This window comes from Crocodylus porosus, unplaced genomic scaffold (genome assembly GCF_001723895.1).
Source record: "Crocodylus porosus isolate Cpor-Errol unplaced genomic scaffold, CroPor_comp1, whole genome shotgun sequence".
In the NCBI taxonomy this organism is placed as follows: domain Eukaryota; kingdom Metazoa; phylum Chordata; order Crocodylia; family Crocodylidae; genus Crocodylus; species Crocodylus porosus.
In genome coordinates, this window is record NW_017728931.1 from 36,412,653 (window position 1) to 36,424,912 (window position 12,260).

The 12,260-nt window shown below is 45.5% G+C and overlaps 1 protein-coding gene across 2 annotated transcripts in view; it reads right to left on the reverse strand.

Moving 5' to 3' along the window:
• IQSEC3 (IQ motif and Sec7 domain 3) overlaps positions 1 to 12,260 on the reverse strand; it is a 147,588-nt gene that overhangs the window by 84,536 nt on the left and 50,792 nt on the right. Inside the window, exon 2 of one of the 2 annotated variants that reach the window (XM_019544593.1) lies at positions 4,469 to 4,549. The gene's annotated coding sequence lies outside the window, so the exon portion shown is untranslated. Of the gene's footprint in view, positions 1 to 4,468; positions 4,550 to 12,260 lie in introns of those variants that run through there. The other variant, XM_019544592.1, reaches the window with a different exon arrangement.

The window sequence follows — 12,260 nt, forward strand, 5'->3', positions numbered from 1 at the left end:
ACAGTTCTTCACAGTTCCCACATGCTGGTAATGTACTGGGAATAGTAATCTTCCTGCTCTTGCAGGTCCCAGCATGTGTCAGGTTGGACCAAGCCTAGTTTCCCTGTAGATGAGGAGTCAGCAGTCCGACCGCTGCTGGAGTCTCTGAGTCCCTTGAAGAGATGAGAGTCACTTCCCTGTTTATGCTCTTTATTAGTCCCTATTCTCTTTAATCGGCTTAGACTGATGAGCTGAGGCGGCAGCAGGGATCAGCCGGGCTGTTTAATTAAAGGATTGCAGCTCAGCCCTGCAGTTTGGGGGTTTGTGTAAATGAGCTGCGAGTACATTGTTTAATCTGCTGCACAGAGAGGAGTCAAGGCATTAATGAAGCAAACTCTAATTAAAACTAGACGTCTGATGGTTATTAGCAGCATCAGTTCTGACAGGATTTATCTCATTTAAGGAAATGCCTGACCGGGGAAGGGGAAAAAAAATGGAAAAATCCCCCAAGCTGGTGCATCTGATTCACTGGAGCACTAAGATTGACCGGACCTTGCTTCAGCACAGCTCAAGCGCATCGCTGCAGGAGACCCAGTCAGACCTGACTGGCTCAACAGGAGTCACGATTAGCTTATTCTAGAGATCTGATTGGCTCACTGGGAATGCTGATTGCCTATTCAGGCTGCCTGCCAGACTCACTTAAGTCCTGATTGGCCTGCTCTGTATTCTTCATCACTTCACTGGAGAGCCCTTTGAGTTTATCCTAGTGATGTGACAAGCTCACTGGGGATATGATGAGCTTATTCTAGAGAGCTGATTGACCCCATCTGGAACAGCAAAACGCCATTAAGGCTGCACACTGTCATCCACTTGAAGGCTTTCTGTGCTATCTTTCTCACTGTCCTGTTACCACCTCTTGCCCCTCTCATTGTGCTTGGGTTAGCTCTCCAGGCAGAAAGGGAGGTCCAGGACAGACTGAAGTACCTGAAGAATGCCAAGAGGGTGGCTCAGGCAAGTGCCAAGTTTACCCACTGAGTTGGATAGACCACATACTCTGACCTTTTTACCCTGACTATGTGCAGGGAGCACTGTCCAACACACAAGCACCAAGACATGGCAGACATTTAAGGACTTCTCTCATTTAGAAGAGAACACGGATGTGCTTCTGATGGTGTACTTCTGGTCCCCACACAGGTGGAAAGCACAAACCATCCTTATCTTCCCCACACACAATTCCTTTACAGAGGGAGGGAGGATTGCTGCACAGCAGTGCTTTTTGTTGAGGAGGCAGGTTCCCAATCACACCCTACCACCTATTTTCCCCTCTGTTTGCTTCTTTTCCACCCCTCCAAGTCCTGGACCATGTTAATCCATTTTGCCTCCAGGTAAGGAGTTTTGAATTCTGCTCTACGTGTCTATCAAAGTAGGCCATCATATTACAGCACGGACATGTAGTGCTTTTGCATTCCCATGTGCTGTATAAGTATCAGCAACACTTTCAGTCTGAAGACAGGTGAGAGAGACAGGTAAGACATTAAGCTCAAGCCCCAAACTTGAATTGTCCATAAGCAGCATCCCTCCCCAAGCCTGATTGGCCTCTGTAGCTCTGCCTTAATGCTGTCATAACAGACATGGGAACCCTCCAGCACTTTTCTGCTTCTCCAGAAGCCTGCCTTTTCTTAGGGTGATGGCCAAGCTGAGGACACTATGGTAGGCACACAGTGCTGTATCACCAGGGCTGAAAGCAAAACTGTGCCTGAGATGAGACAGGGGAGGCAGACTGTGAAAAGCTGTTGCACACAGACTCAGTGACATGAAATAGATGGGCAGACATCTACATAAAAGGGCTTTGCCATAAACGCAAAGGCAATATGCTTTAGAAAAGACCAGATTCAGATCCAGATCCAGTTTCCATGTGTTTCCAAATGAAAATAATAGTATGTTTGCAAAAAAAATATCAGAAAATCAGTGCCTTGTCCTTTTCCATCTACATCCTTGACCCTGAACCAGGAGTTTTGGGTTTCCACAGCATTACTGCAGAAAGCCTACAGATTTCTTAATCTTGGGCTAAGATGTTTGTGATTTTTTGTCACCACAGTAGGGCATTAGTGAGCTAAAGGGAAGGCCTATGAGGTTAAGGAGACAGCAAGTTACTATGGAGTTTAAGACAGAAGGCAAGATAAAGGTGTGCTTTATACATGAACTAAATCAGACATGCATAAGATTTTATAAGTGACAGCTCACTTCATCAGATACATGGAGTTTAAGCCCTAGTGGGGGTGACTAAGCTGTGTAGGTCACGCAAATGCAAAGTGCTAGAAGTAAGCAAGGGAAAACTGCAAACAAATTGGAAAAGAGGTGGAGTGGAAGAAGGACAGAAAAGCAGCAGGGTTCAAAGACCAAGGTTGCAGCCATTGAGAACCATAGAAGGACGGAGGCTCAAGCAAACCCAGACACACATCCCACAGTCTTATCTTTTCAGGGAGGGAAGATACCAACTGTCCCTATCAGAGCAACCTCTGTAGGCGTCCATCTCCTTTCCAAATAGATGGAGAACTGGATCCGAATTCCTCTTAAGGTTTAAATAATTTCACTCAACCTGGGGCCTAAGCACTGAAAACCAAGACAGCCCAGAGGGTTAACCCCTCTTCCGCACTCTGGGTATGCAGTACTGCCATCTAGAAACACCTGAGCTTGCTCTGGACAAGGTAGCTCAGAAACAGTAGAACTAGTGGGACACTCTGCCTGGGCTAATGTTCCATCAGGGCTAATTTCTCCTTAGGCTAAACCATTTCCGACACCCAAACCAGCTAATTCAGTGCAGGAGGGATTCTTCTCATTCTGCCCATCCCTTAGTGCAGCTGTACCCACTGCCACTGAGCACACATGCCCATTTGTTCTCTTCAGAGCTGTCTGAGTCTCCAACCATTCACTACAGGGGGATTAGCAGCCAGAACCCCTTCCAGTGATCAGGGCAAGCCAAGAGAGATAATATATTGCAGACCATCCCACACTACAACTGATCTTCCCCATCCCACCTGGATCCTTCCCCAGGAACACTAGCTTATGAAGGCAGTTGCAAAGGTCAGAGGTAAGAGTCTGTCTGAGCAATGGGAAAATCTCTAATAACAAATCCTATAGCTGCCAACAGGAGGAGAATGAAGAAGTGAGAGGAGAAGGTGCATAGGTGCGTGAGAGAAAGAAGGATGGGAAAGTCTATGACAGGGAGGTAGTTATGGGAAAACTGGGAGGGAAAATGGAGAGAAGAGAGGCTGAATGGTCTCACTAGGGCATCTTTTTGTCTCTCTTATGGACTCCCATCAGCATGGTATCTAGGGGCTAAATACATGTGAGAGAGAAGATGGACTGGAAAATCCAGAGCTTCAGACTTGGCTGAGATGGGCAAACGCTCAGGGTCAGCTGGTTTGGTTAGGAGAATGTGTACCACCAACATGTTGAGAATCACAATGTCCAGTGGTAAATGAGGCACACAGCATTCACCAGGTCCTCACTGGGCCTTTCTTAGCACCCTTCTTGCTGTGCTCAGGATTTGGTGGTACTAGTGATAGTGCTATGGCATGGGAGAGATGCACTGACCCATGCACTGGGACAGGATCCACCTGTACTTTTCTGGTTGGAAATAAATCTCATGGGTTGGTTTTGATTTTCTACTTTTTTCTTGGATCCTGAGCTTTGGCTCTGCTGCTATTTGTCAGTCAGGGAAGGTTATGCCAGTCTCTGCTATATGGCCAATGTGGGCCTTCCCTGGCTGATCTATATGCAGACTGATACTATTATGGTCAGCTGCCATTGGCAGATCAGGCCATTTTAGTTGGGAATCTACACTGCAGTAGCTTAAACCATGTTGAAACAAGCCTTGGCCTCTGTTACAAGCTAACAGAATTCCTTTGTTAGCATATCCATGATGCCAACATCAGTCCTAAGCTCTGGTGGACTGTGAATGTGCACATGTATATACATACAGGGCGGGAGACCAGACACTAGGGATGCTAGAGAGGGAGGGAGGGGTATGGTATGGTCTCTCTGTGTGTGAGAAAGCTGAAGGGCAACGGGTGTGTATATTTGTATGGAGGGTGTGAATGGGTGGCAGCAATGTAGGGAAGATGTGTCAGGGCAGAGAGTGAAGGGGCAGAGGCATGTGAGTGCATAGCCAGATAGTATGCATTTGCATGAGTGGAGAGCTGAAGAGATATGTAAGTAATTACAATCTAAGAAACAGAGATGGGTGTTGGGGGTGTGAAAGTGCATGTATGTCTGTTTGGATGAGTAGATGAGAGAGTGTGTGGGAGAGTGCTTTGGAGAGGTGGTAGAGATTGGAGTATCTGTGTGTAGAAGAGAAGTGTCAGGAGCATGTTTACAGGGGAGTAAGCAGGAGTGAATGACAGCAGAGTGTAAAGCAGAGGGATGAGGTTGTAAGAAAAGAGGAGAAAGTGGAAAGGAGAAGGCCCTGGTGACAGGGATCTCCCACCTTGGTGAAGAATCCGAAGATGAGGGCTTCTGCTCTGCATCAGCTGCTGGGCAACAGAACTGGTGTAAGACAGTTTCATTTCTGTAAGAGAAGACAAAGAATTACAGGTGAGTCACTGGCTTGCTCAGAAGATAATGTTTTTTCTGACTTTTCATGAACATTGTGGCTCTTTGGTAATGCTGGCCCTTGGAGAGCTGAAAGAAAAACCATATTATAGTACAAATAAAGCAAGGAAACAACTAAGGCCAGATCCAATAAGGAAAACAACCTGAAAAAGTCAAGGGAAGTATTTAAAGATGAAAGGAAAAAAACAGGCCAATAATTTTTAAAGTGGCCCCTAATGTTGTCTGTCTTGCTTTTTGGGACTGTACCTGGAGACACTTGTTGGGGCCTGATTTTCAGACATGTTGAGACAGAAGAGAAAGTACAGGAGAGAAAAAATAATTGGAAAGGGGAAAGAAAGCCAGAGAGCTAGAGTAAGCGAGGCCCTCAGTTGTGAATAAACTATCCTAGCAGAAAGACAATGCAGCTACATCAATTTATACTAGGTGAGAATCTGAGCCAAAATGTTAACTGCAGGAGCTAACAGTGTCTTTGACTGTTTTAGCTGAGCAACAGAAACAAAACTCTTTGACTGCGAAGCTGGTCTCTGGGGCTCTCAGGTCCTGCCATACCTTTCTTTCCTGAGGTATCAGTTCCTCCTCCTCTTCTTGATAAAAGGTTGATAGATGTGGCCCAGGGGTGGTAAATGTGCACGTGTAGATGTGCCCACTGTGTTGTGTCTAAATTAAGCTTCTCAGGCAGCAAGTACTTGTCAGTCTGGTTTGTCTGTAAAGTACCTTTGTTGCAAAGCACATAAGCAGTTGGTAGAACTGTACTGGATCCCAGATTGAAGCAACCTCACATAAATCTTACTGCTCTCTCACTTTGTCCCTTCCATCCTAACTAGGACTGGTTGTGCAGGCTGCTTCTCCATTGTATCCCCTGGTAGTGTGGTGGCTGAAACAGCTAACAGAAGCAGTACAACTGAGAAGGACAGTTCCAGCCAGCTGGAGCATTCCAAAATGATTTATTTTCCTGTTCACAAGAAATCTGGAACAATTTGGTTTCTACTCAAAATGAGAGTAAAAGCAGATTCTGAAATATAAGAATTTCCTGCAAATCGTATTTTCGCCAGCAATAATCTGATTCCTTCCTAGCGGTTTCTGTATTTATGCTAGAATTATATGCACCAATCAGATGATTTTTAATAAAGAGGAGGAGAGGGGGAATGATGCGAAAGAAAGGTATGAAGAAAAGAGAAAGGGAAGAAAGAAAAAGATAAAAGGGCAGAGAAAGAATCTGTGATTGTCTTGTTGTCTAAATATCAGGAAAAGGAAGTATAAGAAGAAACACACAAAAAAGAGGAAGAGGGACAAAAACCAGGAGGAAACTAAGAGCAGTATAAGAGTCTGAAATGAACATAGCAAGGAGCATCATCCCAGCAATGGTCTTTGGGGTATCACTGTGCTAGTAGCCTTATTTGCATATATAGCAACTGCTCTGGGGTGCCTGAGTCTCTGTTTACCTAGCAGAAGACACCCAGAATCAGTGTCCACACTTGTACACTTTGTTCTGGCTCCCTAAATAGCTGAGGTCCCTGAGATAATCACATGCAGCTCTAGATCTTGTTGTTATTCCTCCTACAGTCACAAACAGGAATAGAACATAGCCACAGCAATGAATTTCATTCCAGCTTGGGAGACCTGAGTCCAAGCACTATTACCACTGAGGCAGTGTCAGGGAAGGGGCAGTAAGAATTGAGTGATGCCTTTGGTAGGAACATTTTCAATAGGCTGATCCTGCTAAAGGAGTATTCTGGGATTATATGAAAAGGTTCTACCTTAGTTTGGGCTTGGAGTCCAATATGATGCCTGCTCACCCATGAGCTCACAACATATCAGGGAGCAGCAGGGGCCTTGACCCCAATTATATGTTACTTTTATTGAATCTCTTTGTATGTTGCCTTATCAGGGCATGTGCCATGTGGAATGGAATCCCTTACTAAAGATTAGCTACCAGTATTATTCAGGTAAAGTAATTTTCATGCCTGGTGTTTTACAAACATGTAAGAAGACCTTTATACAGTCCTGCGCATAGCCCTTGCATGGGCAAGAAGACAAGGGGTTAATTTACTGCAAACTCTTTGCCCCACAGAACCTAGTTACCTGCCAATTGGGAAAGGGAGGCTCTCACCTGGGCCACATGGTGGGTATTTAAGCAGGAAATGAAGAGTGTATTTTTTTTTTCCTATTTCTGTCTTAGGATGGTGTAAATCTGTAGGATTACTGGACCTGAGAAGCACTGAGGATTAGCTGTTTCTCAGCTGTGCGGAGCTTGCAGGTAAGACTGCTGTAATGCCTTATTTGTCTTTGGTATAAAGAGTAGAAGGAGTCTGACCGAGTGTAGTAGGGGGCATGCTGTGATGATCAAGGCCTGAGAGATGTCTGGATCTCTTCAGTCTTAAAATTGCTGACTCTTACTGTAGTATACGCCTTGGATAAAATACCAAATACTTCTAATTAACACAAAGCTCTTTAGTTAATTGGTAACTGAAATGATCCATGTACACCTATGGCTGCCCTGGCCCTTGCCTTTTTAGTCCAGCTGTGCCTGTTGTGCTTCACTGCTTTTTTTCCCAGTGGTCCTGTCATTTTTACACTTATGACTTCAAAAGTCCTGGTGCCTGGCTCAACATCCCTGTTTCTATGTGTATATGAGAATCTAGTATGAGACCATCTGCTTGAGTGAGTACTGGGAGCAGGGCTGGCCTTAAGGAAAGTGGTGCCCTAGGTGAACTTGTACCATGGCATCCCCTGCCAGTCAGAAGCAGTGCTGCAGGCAAGGGCAGTCTGGCAGGGAGGCGGGGCGGCATGGTGTGCCAGGCAGGCAGATGGGCAGGCACTGCTGCTGCCACCCCACCCACATGTGCCCAGTCTGGCTCCTCCTGAGCAGTGGCTGGAGATGGGGGGGTGCGCTGGGCTTGGCAAAGGAAGTGTGTGCATGTGGATGGGGCTCTGAGCTGTGCTTGGTGGTGGGGGGTGATATGACCACAGCACCCTGGGCAGTTGCCCACGTCACCCACCCCCAAGACCAGCCCTGACTGAGAGGTGGGAAGAAAGGCAGCTTCACTCCTTGTGACCTCTCCAGTAATTAGCATTGTGCAGCTGGAAGTTGGCAGTTTCTTCCCTGTGTTGTCTTTCATTAACACATTTCAGAGGAAATGGTAGTGACTTTTGACCAAAAATGACTGCTTGTGCTGCTAAAAGCCTTGGCTTTTTCAGCTGATCCTGTTCCTTGGTTCCATTTCTTTGTATTCTTACTCCTTTCTTGGGACAGCTGCCATGAGAACAGATGGAATTGCAGAAACATGTGAACTAGGAAGGAAGATTAAAGGCAGAGACAGGCAGAGGAAAACTGAATTCATCTTAGATTAGGTTTTACTGGCTATTATCCTCCCTCCACACTGTAGAATTGAACAGGAGCTGTTCAGTAATTCAAGCTTCTAAAGCACTAGTCAGAGGATCCCATGCTCTGACTGTCTGAAGCTGTGCAGTTGAAAGCACAGATAAGCAGAGGAAAACTGCCCACTCTTACTAATAGACCTATGGGAAATGTTAGCCTCTGCATAGTCAAAATGGAGGTAAACCCCAATATAAAGTCACTGCTGACCACTGACTGCCTGAAACTTTGTTAGTATATTCTTATGCTGCATCAGAACCCCTAGCAGTGAGTAGTAAACCAGACAATATCTGGTACAAGATATAAGAATAACTTCATATTCTCAACCACTTATTATGTTTTTCCATTATCCTCAAAATTGTTTGCCTTAAAATGATGATATCTTTTCATTTTTCATCCTGATGTGGACTGCTGGCTTTGAGGTTAGTTTTTCAAGAAGAGAGTGGGGTGTTCTTGGAGTTACTGTGGAACTAGTAACAGCTGCTGTTGCAAACAGTCTGGGACAACCAACTTTGCAATCCCTTGTGATGGTACCGGCCTCCTCATTGCCACAGGATGTTGCTGAGGCCAAGAATTTGGTATGATTCAAAGGGGGATGACTGGACTGTCCAGAGCTAGGACAAACCAGTGTACATAGACTCTGGGAGGGCATGCAACCCTTGTGGCTTGGAGTTGAAGCCAGCATCCAACTTCTGGGTATAGAAAAGAACCATTATAAAGGGTCTGTTTTTTGGGGGGGGGTTTCAACAGTTCCCTACTGCCGGGCTTCTTGAACCTTCCTCTAGATTGTAGTCTAGAAGATCTGATGCTAGCCTTGTTAGATGAGGATATGGGACTAGATAGGAGGATACCACACTAGATCAGGAGCTATGGCCTATGTGATTTCATAGATTTCATAGACATTAGGGCTGGAAGGGACCTTGGAAGATCATCAAGTCCAGCCCCCTGCCCCAAGGGTGGGAAGTCAGGTAGGATCTAAGGATCCCAGCAAGATAAGCATCCAAACGTTTCTTAAAAGTCCAGAGTAAGTGCTTCTACCACCTCTGGAGGGAGTCTACTCCTGGCCTTGGGGTTTGGACAGTAAAGACGTTTTTCCTTATGTCCAGCCTAAAATGGTCTTGGAGGAGTTTGTGACCATTGGACCTTGTCATCCCTTGGGGCGCTCTGGTGAACAGGCATTCCCCCAGATCCTGATGTACTTACAGGCTGCCACCAGGCCACCTCCGAGCCTGCATTTTTCCAGGCTGAAGAGTCCCATGGCTCTCAGCCTCTCTTCATAAGGCCTGTTCTCTTGTCCTCTGATCATGCACATGGCTCTTCTCTGGACTCTCTCAAGCTTCTCCACATCCATCTTGAATTGTGGAGCCCAGAATTGGATGCAGTACTCCAGCCACGGCCTCACCAAGGCTGAGTACAGTGGGAGATTGACATCCTGAGATTTACTTGAGAAGCATCTATGGGTGCAAGCCAGATGATATCCCACAAGGAGGGGAGAATGGGTTCTGTATGCAACTCTCCCCCTCAATAAATCTGTCCCTTTCTCTTACTACTAAAGTTACTGGGAAAAGAACTAAGTCCATCCCATAGCTCTCTATCTTCAGCTGGAAGGTGGTAGTACCGCTTCTGCTTAGTTGGCAAGCAAGCTCCACTGGAGTTCCTGAAGAGAGTACAAGTCTTTTGTCACTGAAATCTTTCAAGAGCAAAGGAAATACCCAAGTTGAATAGGGAATGTGGCATATCTTCAACTATTGTTGATATACCTTACAAATACTAAGGGGGTGCTGACTCACACTAGTGAAGGATCTGGACCTTCTGCTTTTGGTGCGAGTTCAAGTTAGACTAGAACAGAGCAGGCTTCTAAAACTAGAGATCTGACAAACCTGGAATTAAAATGTTAGCACTTACAAAATGGCAAATGCACAACTTAAGTCATCCAGATGATCTTAAACTGTCCCTAATCATTTCCCACAAACTAAAAGCCTGTTCTCAAGGCATGCATTAATCACACTGACTTAAGAAAACAGATGGTATTTGTGCACAATGAGTGCATTTAAACCTTGATGTGCAAATAGCTGCTGTTGACATACACTTGCCAGGAAATAGTAAGCTTCTCTATCTGTAAAGCAACTACACTTCTCTCCCCCCTCCCACTTTCTTCTGTTTCTGCATGGTGAACTGCTATACTGAAATATTTGGTACATGCAGAGTTACTACATCTGGGACAATGACCTCTTCTAAACAATGAAACAAAATGCCTGACAGTCCAGGCATTACAGACTCCATGCAAACTGCAAGAACAAAGAGGATTAAACTATTCTAGGCACAGGCTGAGTCTCCGTCTGAAGAAAAATCTAGGTTTCCCAACTCCTTCTCCTCTGCCCCACCCCTTGCAGTGAATAGATGGATGCCTGTCCTGAAAGCTCTTGTCAATATCACTTGGACAGAAGGTGGACTTGAAGACTCTTCCAGATGGGAAACCAGCAAGCTGAGTTCTATGTTGACTTGCTCCGAGACTTTCTTTTTTGAAGAATCTTCCCCCAAATGATGTCATAATGAATCTTCCCCATATGATGTGGAATTTTAACTTTTCATCTAAGTTTAGGACAAATATCCTTTCTCCACTACTTACTGGTCAGCTCTGAGGCAGTGCTCTTCTTTAAAGGGGTGTACTTGAATGCACATGTAGGAAGAACCACCTTACAGAAAGGGACATTAATGTATAAAGTGGATCCTCCAAGGGAAACCTGATGAAGAATGTCTCACATTTGAAAGCTTGTCTAACTTTATCCTAGCTACAGTTGGTCCAGTAAAAGGTATCACCCTAATAAATCTTTGCCTCTTGCATAATTTCTGGACCATCACAGCTACATCACTCTTGTACTGTAGGATAATAGGAACATGACTTTAGCTCCTGGAGGAAAAGCTGCATGCTGGATACAGCAAATGCTTTGAGTATCCTGCCTTCTTCTATTGAACATCTTCCCCCACTCCCCCCACATCACCACCACCATCACTACATTGTCTGCCCTCAGATTCACTGTTCAGTCAGCTGCATTTTCAAAACTTCTTGCCACCTCTTCATGCTCTTCCAGAGCACTTGCTTTTAAGTAGCACAAGCTAACTTCTCCATGTATCATCAGGCATTTTAAGAGTTAATGCTAGAGTTCTAAAATTCCTGCACACGTTAGCATGCATATTGGCTGAATCATAGAAGTAGGGTCGGAAGGGACCTTGTAGATCTTCCAAGTCCAACCCCCCACCTGGGCGGGAGAAAAACTGGACTCAAATGAGTCCAGCCAGGTAGGCATCAAGCCTCTTCTTAAAGATCCCCAGGGTAGGAGCCAGCACCACTTCCCTTGGAAGTTGGTTCCAGCTCCTAGCCGCCCTAACTGGGAAGTAGTTCTTGCGGATGTCCAATCTAAACCTACTCTCCAATAACTTGTGTCCATTAATCCTTGTTATGCCAGGGGGCGCTAGGGGAAACAGTGTCTCCCCCAAACCCTTCTGGTCCCCCCTAGTGAGTTTATAGACAGTCACTAGGCTGGAAGCATCCTAGTGTGTCTCTAATAGTATTTGTTATGTGTAGCTGGTGACCAGGGCTGGTTGGGACACCAGGGTGCTAAAGTGCAGGGCTGCCTGCTGGCTAGCACCCTTGTGCTCCAACCTGCCGCTCTGCGGCACACCAAACCAGGCTAAAGGCAGCCTCAGGTTGTCAGCTGGGGTAGCTCTGATCTGGCTCAACATGCACCTGGGACCAGGCACACACGTAAATGCTGCACCCAGGAGTGGTAAACTCCGGCACAAGCTGTGTCAGAGTTCATTGCTTCAAATTAATTTTAAATGTAGATGCGCCCACTAAAATGGCATATGAACCTAGAAGCTTTTTATATGGATGCCTCTTCCAAGCTTCCAAGAAAAAGGATTATAGCCAGGTAACAATAGTAATGGGAAGTGATCTACTTTCATTTCAAGCTGTAGATAATCACTTACTATGACCTTACTTGTTTTAATTCTCTCCATATACAGTTAATGACACATACAAGTCTTTAAGTCCCTAATGGACTGAAGTTCATGTGTTTGCCAGACCTCCCAAAAAAAATTAAGGGCCTACAGGTGCTACTGCATTACAAACAAATAAGAACGCACTTGTACAAGGTGTATTGGCAATACTGAGGATGGAAGTCTTTCTCCCCTGCACCCCGAGCATTCATTATTCTTTGACCACTTTCCATGCCATTTTCTAGGCTTTCCCTCCCCACTCTCTCTAAAGAGAAGAAGGAAAACCACTTGG